Genomic DNA, 12,252 nt, shown 5'->3' with positions numbered 1-12,252 from the left:
TATAACTTTTTCTTCAAATCTGGACACGGTGCAGCTCTGACTCAACACAGTCACTGCTGTCAACAGTACCTGTGATTTTATCAAGGAACAGAATGAAATTGGTTCTTTGACAGGAACGTTTACATTTCCCATGAGAACTGCTGATTGCCATCTCATTACACCCCCCACTCTCCATCCCCTTGTTAATTGGCACGTACCACTTCATTATAGGCAGGTCAGGAGAAGTGTCAGATGAACCAGCGTGAAACGACCTGGTCTTACCTCAGCTACACGCTTCAAATATTGACACAGCACTGAGTTTCACCTTAGAAATGGCCTTCTGGCCCAACTCTAGGCTCTCACATATTCCCTGTGTGTGAGCACAGTCATCTGAACAGCGAGCTCTTGAAACCCTGATGTGCAAGTCCTCTAGACCTGCTGCTTTTAAAATGCCAGTTGTGATGTTTAATGTTCTTTTCTCTTTAAGTTGCTCGCATGGGAAGCATTTCATCATCATTATATAACATGGAAATGACATTCAACTTTGTCCCAAATACAGGCGGGAAATATTTATCAAACACTTCTGCTTTTTTTCGGTTTCACAGCTACCCAAATATATTTGGGTACACTGGCAGTGTGAGGAATTGGTCTCTGTTAAAACGTTTTTCATCAAACTAAGCAGGCGTCCAAAAATCTTTGCTCACAACGTGATACTTTCTGCTCAGAAGACACTGACTCTCGGGCTTTTAGAAGGGATGTTGGTTAACTGGATTGACCCCCCTCCCAGATAGACCTCTGTCCTGCTTTCAGCCATGGGAGGCTTGTCTGCTTGTTTTTCTTTCCCTTGAACACCAGCAGTTCTGGTACATCCTCTGTGCCAAGGTCAAATCTGCCTTTCTCTAGAACTGAGATGTTCTTCCAAAGCTGCAGCTTCATGTCCCTTTTCCTGTGCTGCAAACAGGCACAGAATATCCCGCTGGCTGTAAAAGACAAGAACTGGGGGCAAGGAGGGGTCATTTCTGAGATATCACATACCGTCTCTCTCAAGGCAGCATTGTGCAATCCAACCGTTTTTTCTCCCTTCTTTTTCTTTTGCTATTGTTCCAGGGCAAACAAAAGGAAGAAAGCAAAGTAATGACCCCTGACAGAAGTGTTTACCCTTTCAGGTTTTGGTCTGGTGAAGCTCGCATGTACTGAACGTTAAGTGCTTGTCTGTGCATTGATGAGTCCCATAGAAAGCCATGCACGGCAGGCTGCTGGTAAGGAAAAGGCTGAACTAGAGCCATGCCTGGGCTCAGCTGCCCCATCTCCTCCTGCTCTCTTCTTCTGAGAGCTAAATTTTGCCCTTTGGAGTGAATCAGAGCAGGGTGACAGCCCCATCGCTGCAGAGCCCCAAGGCCAGGCTGGATGGGGCCCTGTCAGGCTGGTCGGGTGGAAGGTGTGACAGGGATTGCAGTCAGATGGGCTCTGAGGTCCCTTCCAACCTAGATCATCCACAGCATTCTTCTTCAACAAGACAAAGAGGGGTTGATGGCACTAAAGAAAGAATTTCTGATGGTGAGTCCATCTGTTATCACAAAAACTAAAGCTGTCACAGATTTGTGGGTCACAAAGTATTGCTCTTTCTTTCCCTAGAAGATAGCCTGGCCCTGCGCTTGTCTCTATGAAGGAAGGAGACAAAGATGTGAAAGATATAAAACTATCAAAGGGAGGGACCCGTGCTCAGTCCTCCAAGCAGAACCCTTCAGCTTTCATCTGATGAGAGCTGTTGTAGAAGAGCTTATCGTAGGTGGGCTCACTGTGGTGTGTGTGCTTGTAGAGGTGGATAAAAGGCTTTTCCCAGAGATGTGGTTGCAATCCAGATGCATCAGAAAGAGCCCTTCAGATCCAGGCTCTTCTTAGAGGTCTTTGGGCATGATGATCTTGTGTGTCTTTTCCAGATGTTTCTGTGATTCCTTATAGCCGACATTGCCTAACTCCATGGTCGCCAACAGCTACTCCAGATACACACAGTCCTGTAATGCGTTCCTTCCCCCTAGGTACTCCTCCAAGAAGGATTATTGTTCCTTTGCTCTGGGATTTGGGTAGTTCTCAGTGTTGGAAGGGTTGTTACTGGTTTTCTTCCTTGCTAGGGATGGTGAGCAAATAAAAATAGATAGAGAAGGTAATTCTCTTGGTGTTTTTTTTCCTCCAGATGCAACAGGATATAGGAAGTGCTTAAAGTGTGGGCATATGGAAAGCAAATGAGTTTTGTGGTTCCAAAACCAATAAAGCTGGCACAGACATTTTGGAGGGGAGAAGGGGAATGTTGTGTAACCTACTGGTAAGTGTTGACTGTGGACTTGACCAGATCACAATGCAAACAAGGGCTCTGTATTCATGTTGTGCCAACGGATACGCCAAGAGATAAAGCACAAAGACCTCCGGAGGAAACCATCGACCTGCAAAATGGAGACCTTGTTCCTTTCTGTAGATGGTGAAATAAAGAGTTGGAGGTCACTGCATCTTCTGCACCTTACACCTTGTGTTCAAAAAGGATGGAATACGCACAGCACAGGCTAGAAATCCTTTTTCCTGCACAGAAGTTCAGGTTGGTGAGTGGCTGAAAAGCAAAGGATGAGAGCTGGTTACGAGTTGTCAGAAAGTGCTGCACAAAGGGCTGTAAGGAGGAGCAAAGGATCTTGTAGCAGTGCGGGGCTGTGCTGGAGGTCGCAGCGAGGATCTCAGGAGTGGGGTCAGCTGGGGGATGGAGGCATTTCCAAGCTCTCTGTGCCAGGTCTCAAGGACTGCACACAAGTGTTGTGTCTCGTAGTGCCAGGAGGCGTTGCTGGAGTGCCAGGACCTTGGGAGCACTTGGCACTAGAAGTGAGTTTGGAGCTGCTGTCAGTGTGCTGCTGTGTGAATCCCAGCCTTGACCGGGACCTATCCTGTATTGCCATTGGTTTCAGCAGGATTAAGATTTCAGCTGCTCTCTGTGGTTCATCCTTTCCCCTCCCAAGTGCTTCTTGTTAGTTGATCACAACCCAATCCACCGGATGCATTTCTGGTAAGAAAATTAGGCATGACGAATCATAAGAGATGCAAAATGCATCACCTTGTCCTCACGGTGCGCGCTGTTCTAGAAAATCATGGAGCAGTGCTTGCCATTGCATCCTTGATGGAGGTACTGAAGGACATGACTTCAGGCAGGAGAGCAGTAATGGAAACACTCATGTAAAGTCAGATTCTGTCTTAAATGTCTCTCTGGAGCAGAGTGTGATTCAGAAGACCTTTAAAGCTGCAGGGAGATGCAGACGCTACGTCTTGGTAAGCCGACACCAAATAGCAGGTGAGCGACCTTGGATCATCTTTGTCATAGTGGCCCAGAGGGAACGTCCTCGTGACTTGCGTTTCACTGGGTAAGGTGGGATCCTTGCTGTGCCTGGCTGGAAATGTGCAGGAGGGTTGTGGAAAGCTGCTATGGCAGCGTGCAGCCAGAACTCCTGGCTGGAGCTGTTGTTGGTCAGGTGACAGCTAGTGCCGAGCTTGGATCCCTGCTATAAATACACCACATTGTGTTCACTTCACACTTCACTATCCTTTCTGAATATTTTCCCTTCCTACAACTTTCCAGAAGCCTGGGCTAAGGCTTATTGGCTTAAATACCCACAGGGCCCTGCAGCCCTCTCACCCCAGGTGAACTTTGTGTCTGGTTAGAAGCTTACAGCCAGAATTTGTTTGTAAAGCAAGCTGCAATGGGAGGAGCTGCAAAGCAGTGTTTTCCAGTGCAAATGCCTGTTATGATCCCTGCCCTGTTCCCCACACAGGCGCTTGCACTGGAAAACAGGTGCTTGCCCTCGAAAATGGATGTGGTGCGAGTGGTGGGTGGGAGAGGGATGAGTTGTGTCACCTTCACTGCATCTGATCCCACACCCTGATTGGAGGGTTAGGTTTTCCTATGGGACTTTATCACCCGGATATTACATGGGATTTGTACTTCATAAGGGAGCTGCTGGTGATGGAGGCATCCATCCAAACCTGGTGTCAGCATTCCATAGTGTCACAAGTAGGACAGGTTTCATGATCTGGACATCTGCACTCAGCCGTAATGTCCTGTCCTGTGCCTTGTCCTCTTCTTACAATGATTTCAAATCAGCATTTTCTGGTGGGAGGAGTAAAATCAGAAGCACACTCTGTATTGCCACCCCTCCCGGTCTCGGTGGGCAGCCAGGACTGCAGATCACAACTGGAGATGGTAAAGCACAACTGAATAAAACAGATAAGCTGCAATTGCCCAAACTCCCAGCACGTGGTCCGTTTGTTCATCACTTTCTGCTCTGCTCCTTAAAAAAAGGAGGGAAGAACATTTCCAGAGAGGAAAGTATCTGCATGGCAGGGAGTTGTCCTCATCCACATCCATGGCGTCCTGGAGCCTTATGCAAACATCAGCAGTGTCTGTCCTTCCTGCTGCTTTTTCTATGCCCTGAAGACTGCTCGGAACAAGAGACGCATCTTCCACTGTTGCTACAGTTTTCGTGAGGTCTTTGTTTCTTCCCCAGTAATTGCATATTCTTTCCTTCTTTCCTTTTCTAAATGGAGCCAGCCAAGAATCCATGCTTTGCATCTGTTCTATGTCTGACATCCAAGGAAAGAACCCAAAGCCAGCAAAAACGCGTCAGGTTTGAGGGCTGCTGCTAGGATGGGGAAAGTATCTTTTTCCCCAGCAGCCAAATTGCAAATGAGAGTCAAAGTCAAGCAGTGATTCTATTTTTATTCATCTTTTCTCCCTACCTTGCATTCTTGTATCTACTTGTAGGAAGAAGCCTATTGCTTGTAGTGCCTGGGGAAAGCCAGAAACCTGAGCTAACAGCAAAGTGAGCACCCAGTGTTGTCAAAAGCTCACAATAAGGGGATCAGATACTTAAACTCCCTACCTCCTGTGGCTCCACAAGCATCACTGAAGGGGATCTTTTCAAACTTACCCTGCAATACCTTGGCTCTGTTTCTTTTTGTTGCTGTGTTATTGGTTTTTTTGTCCCTCTCCATCTCCATCCTTTCATTACCAGATTTACCTACAGTGAGGGGAACTGCCCATGGCAACCCAGACCTTTGTCACTGATGGATAAATGCTGATTTCTCATGTCAGGTAGCTTCCGTGGAACTCCACCAGGAGATAATACAGGGAGTGATTCAGAAATCCTCATAGAAATGTTGGTAGTAAGCGATAATTAGCAATAAGTGATAAGTCTAATTGCAACAAACCAGCACTTATTAGCCTGGACAGGCTGAAGAGTTGTGCAGAGCGGACATAATGAGGTTCAACGAGGGCAAGTGTAGGGTGCTACACCTGGGGAGGAGGAGCCTCATACACCAGTACAGGTTGGGGGCTGAGCTGCTGGAGAGGAGCTCTGCAGAGAAGGACATGGGGGACCTGGTGGCCAACAGGGTGACCATGAGCCAGCAGTGTGCCCTGGTGGCCCATAAGCCAGCGGTGTCCTGGGGTGTGTTACAAAGAGCGTGGCCAGCAGGGCAAGGGAGATACTCCTCTGCTCTGCTCTGCCCTGGGGAGGCCACGTGTGCAGTCTGAGGAATCGAAACTGCACCTGGATCCTTGTTCTGCACACAGCAGTTACCCGACTTTCGCTGCAAGAGGTTGTATCACATGTGATTTCTTGAAGGTCAATGACCGTAAACTGAAAACTTTGTATTAGGCAACGTTAATCAGATTGAGGCTGCTCTGGTTGAAGATGTGAGGAAGCCGGCTAGTCCAAGTGCCACAGATGCTGAGACATTCCTTCATATGGGATGAGCCAACTCCTGCACACTGCCAAGAGCTTCCTCTGTAATTCATGGGAACCGCGAGCGCGTGGCACCCAGCAAGACCGAGCTTGTTGCAAAAGCCCTTTGGAAAGGACAGGGTTTGCTTATCACAGCCCGGTGTAGTAAACTGGCTGTGGCCTCAGCCTTGCTGTTTGCCAGCATGAATATGGAGCAAGTCGTGGTGTAGGAAGGCTTGTAAACCGTGGTGGGGAAACTGCAGCCTGAGAGATTATGGATGGGCTGGAATTTCATTCATACAGCCCAGATCATGTGGTTTTACAAAAAAAATCTCAGCTACCATGCTAACAAAGTCTATTTTACCATGAGAAAGGCAAAGATTCCCCACCATTATTGCTGGGAAACATCAGATCCATTGCACAACCCTGCTGGGAAAAGTGCGAGGGTGCTCACTAATGTGTACAGCCTGTGCCTAGGCTTGACATTGACTCTGTGTCCCATGAGGGCACTGAACTTAATTAAACCTTCACCTCAAATCCAGAAAGGGAATGAAAGAAGGCAGATTTCCCTCCTTTCTTACCAGTGACTTTTATCTCCAAGTGGAACAGAGTAGATGAAATGTGCTTTTGCCCGGTCTGGTGGCAGGTTGAGTGGAGAAGGAGCTGGTTGGCTGAACATGCATCCACACAACAGGTTCTGTGTTACTTCAGTTTTTCCATGATCTCACCTTCTCCAGCCCCATGAGGCTCTTTTGGTATTAGGACCGTACACAACACAGTCATGAACATCTTACAGTAATGCCTGGTCCAATGGTCCTACAGGGATGTGATACTCAAAAGTTTCCTTTATGAGAGTGGTTTTTTTTGTAGGCTCAGGCTGCCTTCAGGTTGATGCACGTCTAGAACTGAAATCTGGGGCCAGCCCCAAGGCACTGAATTTTTTTACCGTCTAAATCTGCTCTAGAGAAGGGATGATGTGGAACAACTTGATGCCTCTAGGACTGCTCAGGTACCTGGCACTGGGCACAAGCTTTGCCAACACTGTCACAGCGCTGCTGCAGGTGTACCGCCAACAGACCGAAGGTAGATGAGAGATGATCTCACCTTACCTGTGATGCCACCAATGGCTGTCTCTCAGGAAGCTGTTCCAGCTCATGTCAGAGAATCATAGAATCTTAGAGTTGTTCATGTTGGAAAAGATCTCTGAGATCCCCAAGCCCAACCCACCCAACTATGCCCACCACCCAACCATGTCCACCACCCAACTAAGCCCACCACCCAACCATACCCACCACCCACGTCCCTCAGTGCCACATCTCCCCGGGACTCTACATCATGCAAGCTGTTCTGTGCAGGTGGATCTTTGGGCTTGCTCAGAGCTTCAGTGGTTTTACTGAGGCAGCAGATGGCTCTGAGATCTGCTGCTGGAGTTGGGCTGGAGTGAGAGCTCAGGAGGAGGGACCAATGCAGGCAAAGTGTGCCATGCTGTGCCTTGCTGGGCCATGATGAGTTGTACCACTCCATACCAGGCCTTTCTGTGCCATGCCATGTTTTGGCAACCTGTGTCTTGCCATGCTGGGCCATGCTATGCCATGATGAGGTGTACCACACCATGCCGTGTCATGCCATGCTACACTGTGCCGTGCCATGCTTTGCCAAGCTGTGTTGTGCCATGCTGGGCCATGCTGTGCCAACCTGTTTTGTGCCATGCCGTGTCCCACTACCATCACATGGGAAAAGCAGCAGCAAGTTCAGTCTTGAGCATATTGCTGAGCACTGCTTGAACTGCAGCCCTCAAGGATGACAAGCAGATGGACAAGCGATGTTAACCCTCCCCTACTTGGATTCTACCCTTTCCAAATGTCACTTGGTGGAAAATAAAGCACGCTCTGTATGTGTGGTGAAAAGGTCAAACCCACTGCAATGTGAGGACATGGGGCTCCCAAGAACTGCTTTCCTGGGGGAAACACTTCCTGGAATTTTTTGCCATTACCAGACTTGGAAAAGTCCTGCCGGGCTGCATTGACCGGAGGGATGGGGACGATGTCTCACAAGGCCACGAGATGGCAGCCGGAGCCTGAGAAGTGGTTCACAGGCACAGCAGCTCCCGTGGAAAACTGCCTGCATTCGGGAATGTGCACCTGCACCGCTTCACTTCGAACGCTTCGCCTGTGTGCGCTCAGAATTTCCCGTTCCCGTTTCATCTCTCAGCTCCTCTGAGCCCTCCTCGATCAGTCAGTATCGAATAAACGGTTTAAGCAACGTAATCCCTGCTGATAGGAAAACAGCAGTGCATCTGGGTGTACGCCGTGCTGTGAGGTCAGAAATCCTTCATGCAGAGGGCAGTGAGGCTCCAGCGCTGCCCAGAGCTGTGCTGCCCCATCCCCGGAGGTGCCCGAGGTCGTGGATGGGCTGCGGGTATCCTGAGCTGGGGGGGCATCCAGCCCATGGCAGGGTTGGGGCTGGATGGTCTTTGAGGTCCCTCCCAACATAATCCATTCTATGATATGATTCCATGTTTGTTTGGTTGTTTTCCATGATTTTTGCCTGTAGTTTTCCAGAGCAGAGACCTCTCAGCCTTGTTCTGGTCCTCAGAGAAATTGGGGAAACACAAATGGGGAAGCAGAGGTTCAGGGGCAGAAGTGATTGCTCTGGTAGAAAAACAAAAAAGGACATTTACATGGATTCATGTAAGACGTTTATAAGATCAGTGAATCTTAGACTGGTAGAAAGGCTTGTGTTGGAAGGGATGTTAGAGCCCACCTGGAACCAGTGGCCAAGATCACAAAGAGTCCACATAGAGGTCAAGGTACCAGTCTGGAAGTCCTGCTCTAAAGCCATTTGGTCCAAGCTGCAAGGAGTGCAGTGCCTGTGGCTGCTTTTGCCACAAGTGACAGCATGGCACTCCTGATGAGGGTGTCCCTCAGTTGCTGAGCATATACCAGTGAGACACAGGAGTCCTATTGTTTGCATCATGGAAGATATGTTGGTGTTTCCACATTTCGGCCCATGTAAGCTCTCCATATGCTGTGATACTCATACTGCCCATCTTTGGCCTGTTGCAGCCCCCCCATTTGGCAGTGATGATCACGTTGCATACTGCAGGAGCAGCAATCGGTGACAGATTAGCACCTGCTGCTGCAGAAAGACCTTCAAATAGTAAAGAAAAAATAAAAGAAATAAAAGAAAAAGAAATAAAGAAATAAAGTGTGCAATTCATTTCATGGCTGAATGGTTGGCACAAGTGGAGCTGGAGGAAGGTGGCACCAACCCATGCCCCTCTGACGACAACCCATTGCCCCCTATAGTCCAGGGCATCTCCAGTGGCTCCTCCTCCCTGCTCCATCCTGCTTCTATGTGCCAGGAGGAGCTGTCACACTTCTTGCCACAGCAAGAGGGGTTTCTTGGCAGTCGAGAGCAGCAGAAAATGGCCATAGTGAGAATGCCAAGCAGAACAAGGAGGAAATTGTTGTCAGCCACGGCAGAAAGGTGAGGAATCACTGCAGCAATTTCTGCACTTCCTGAATGCTTGGGTGTGTGAAAAGGGAACTCCTCTGCTCAGGGTGAACTTGTTCAGTGAGCATTCCTCTTTCTTAACAGTGTGAGCTTCTTCTGTAGGACAGGGGAGCACAGCCAGATTGGAGCTTCTTTTCCCCTGACCTACCGTGACTTATTTACAAAGGTTTGGGCTGAGTTAAAGCAAAGCTGAATTCTGAGCCTGCTGGTTAATATCTTGCAGCTGCTTTTCTGAAGCCCAATCTGAAGACCCTTAACGTTACTAGGGACTTTCCCTCTGACATCAGGGGGCATTCAGATGGGGTTTATGCCATGATTTTATTCCTCCTATACAAATACATAAAATAATTCACTTAAACCCTGGAGGGAGCAGGTGAGAACCTGGCGCAGGACTGAGATATGCACATGGTCCTACTCACTCCATGCAAAACTGCAGCAACAGCCTGTGACATTATTAACTGGATTTAGCACACCAGCAGGTGAAAGACTGAATGACCGTCTGCTTTTAAGACCTGTGAGCAGCTCAAGGGTCTTTTAAACCCCCAAAATTTGCTCTTTCATGCAACGTACTCCCTTGAAGCTGTTGGAGCATCCAGGTGCTTTAGGACTGTCACTTCTGCAGCAAGGCCAAGGCGAGCAACACACAACTGTCAGCTTGTCCTTTGTCCTGGTGCTCAGAACCGAAGCGTGCAGCTGTGCCCCAGTTGTGGGGAGGCCTCAGGATCGTAAACAGAGCTGACAACTGGGACATCCCTGAGGCTTTGTTTCCACAGCCTTCCTCAGCCATAAATGCCAGGGCTGTGATTTCTAAATCACAGCCTCCAGATTTCTTCCTGGCTGGTGTCCGGGTCCTTCTCTCCTTGCACGCTCCCGGTTCCTCAGTGCCCGAGCACAGCACAGGACGAGCACATGGAGCAGTCTGCACTGAGCAGGGTCGCACTGCCCAAACAGGGGCTGAAAGCAAGGGGAGCAAATGGAGCCATTCCCACCTCCCTGGGAAGCTGGCATCAGTCACTTGGCTTTGTGAAGACGTGCCCTTTGGTGCTGCTCCTCCATCTCTTTCAAGTAGGGATAAATAGGAAGGGTTGCCTTCTCAGCAGCGCCCACAGCTGGAGCAAAGCTCCCGGTTGGGAACCGGTGGCTCCGGAGTCATCACAGTGTTGTGGTCCCTTTGGCCACCAGAGGAGAGTGCACTCCTGCCATCTCATGGACACCGCCGAGAACAAGACAGAATTTCTCAACAGGAAGAGAGGATTGTGATGAATTTTTCCTCAAATCTATTTCACCAGTTGAGAATTTAGCAAAGTATTAAACAGATCAATTTATCTCTCTCTTTTTTTTTCCCTTTTGCCTTTGTGCAGGCTTTTGATTATGCAGTTGTCGTAATGAACTCAATGTGGTTGTTTCCGATTTGGCCCCGTAGCATCTGGCAGGGAGCCGCCGTCTGAACGCGAGCCTCGCTGCATCCAGATTTGATTCCTTTTCCTTGGCACGGCTTTCCCTCCTGCTGATGGAAGCTTTAAAGACAAAAAATACCATGACATCTGAAATGCTGCCAAAAAACATCAACATGCTTTCTAGCTGCCATCTATTGTGCAACGCAAACCTCTCAAGATGTCGTCTTTCCAAAACTGTGGTGCACCTGCTTGCAAGAAGAAGCACCTTGTCACACGGCGACACGTTTTGTTGAATCACTTTTGGTGTTTTTTAGCTTCAGGACATGGGTCTCTTCCCACCCGGTTCTGCTTTCCTCCTCCACCCCAAGATTTCTCTATGAAACAGCGTTTCCTTCTAGAATTGTGATCTGTGATTAGACGACACACTTTCGACCCTCTGTTTTTGGCAGATGTTTGTCCTCAGTCTATGGTGAGAGCTTCATGATGGGGTGTTTAGTTGTGTCCCAGTGCTGCCGTCACCATGAAAGCCCACTGAGGCCCAGCTGGTTCAGCCAGCTCTTCACTACCCACTGTTGTGCTGAAGAGGGCTCTGCTGCCCGGCCAAAGCACAGCTCGCTGGGCTGCAAAGAGAAAAAGCTTATTTTCCTGTTTGTTTGATTTCTTATTCTTTTTTTTTTTTTTTTTTTCTTGCTTGTTTTTTCAAGGTAGGTTTCAGCTCCACAGGTGCTTCACTGGAGTGGGAATCTGAGCTGGAGCTGTGTGCTGAAGATGGGCTCAGGTGGGCAGGGAGGGCTCAGCAGGGAGAAATCTCCTGAGGAGGACACGGGATGCCTTCCCTCTGCTCCCACCTGGTAGATCAAAGAAGTGCTCGGCCATCCCCACCAGCAGGTCGCCTTCCAGGTGTCACAGCCATACACACCTCGCTCGGGTTACAGCACCCGCTGTCCCTGCAGCGAGCATGAATGACATGTGCTCACTTTGAGGGCTGCCCTCCAAAGACCCCTCTTTTCTTCAAGAACCTCAGGAAGTGACACAAAGAACCAACAAAAACACCCAAAAGAATCCATAAAGCCCAACCCACTTCAAGGCCATGAGGAGCTCACACTACTTGGAGCCCCCCGTCCTCATTACAGGACCCAGTGATGCTTAATTGGAAGTGGAGGATGTGGGCACCCTCTCCGTTGCCCTTGGCTGTGAGCTGCCATGGGGTGGGTGGCAGCTTGTGGTGACAGACACGCACCCAGCCACCACACCACCTGGTGCTTCCAGCAGCTGCCGAATAAACGGAGCCCCTTGGAAAGTTTGTCAATATTTATCCTCGCTGCATATAGCAGATGAGTGCTAGCAAATTACAGGCTGTACCACCGCAGACAGGCAGGCTCTGGTTGTGTGCAGTCGGGCTTGCCAAGTGTCCTTATTGATGTTGCCTTCATCAGCTGTGCTTGTTGTAAATCAGCCACTTCAGTGTGCTGCTTGCTGCTGCGGAGGGTCTGGGAATAGTCTCAAATCTTGGCAGGAGTTCTCGTGCAATCCAGAACGGTGTGGCCATATGGGGGTCACAGTAGAAGCAGGTTAGCTTACTTTGTAGAGGTCTGAAAAACACA

The sequence above is a fragment of the Excalfactoria chinensis genome, chromosome 5, assembly GCF_039878825.1.
Source record: "Excalfactoria chinensis isolate bCotChi1 chromosome 5, bCotChi1.hap2, whole genome shotgun sequence".
NCBI lineage: Eukaryota > Metazoa > Chordata > Aves > Galliformes > Phasianidae > Excalfactoria > Excalfactoria chinensis.
Note: the sequence above shows the minus strand (reverse complement) of the source record.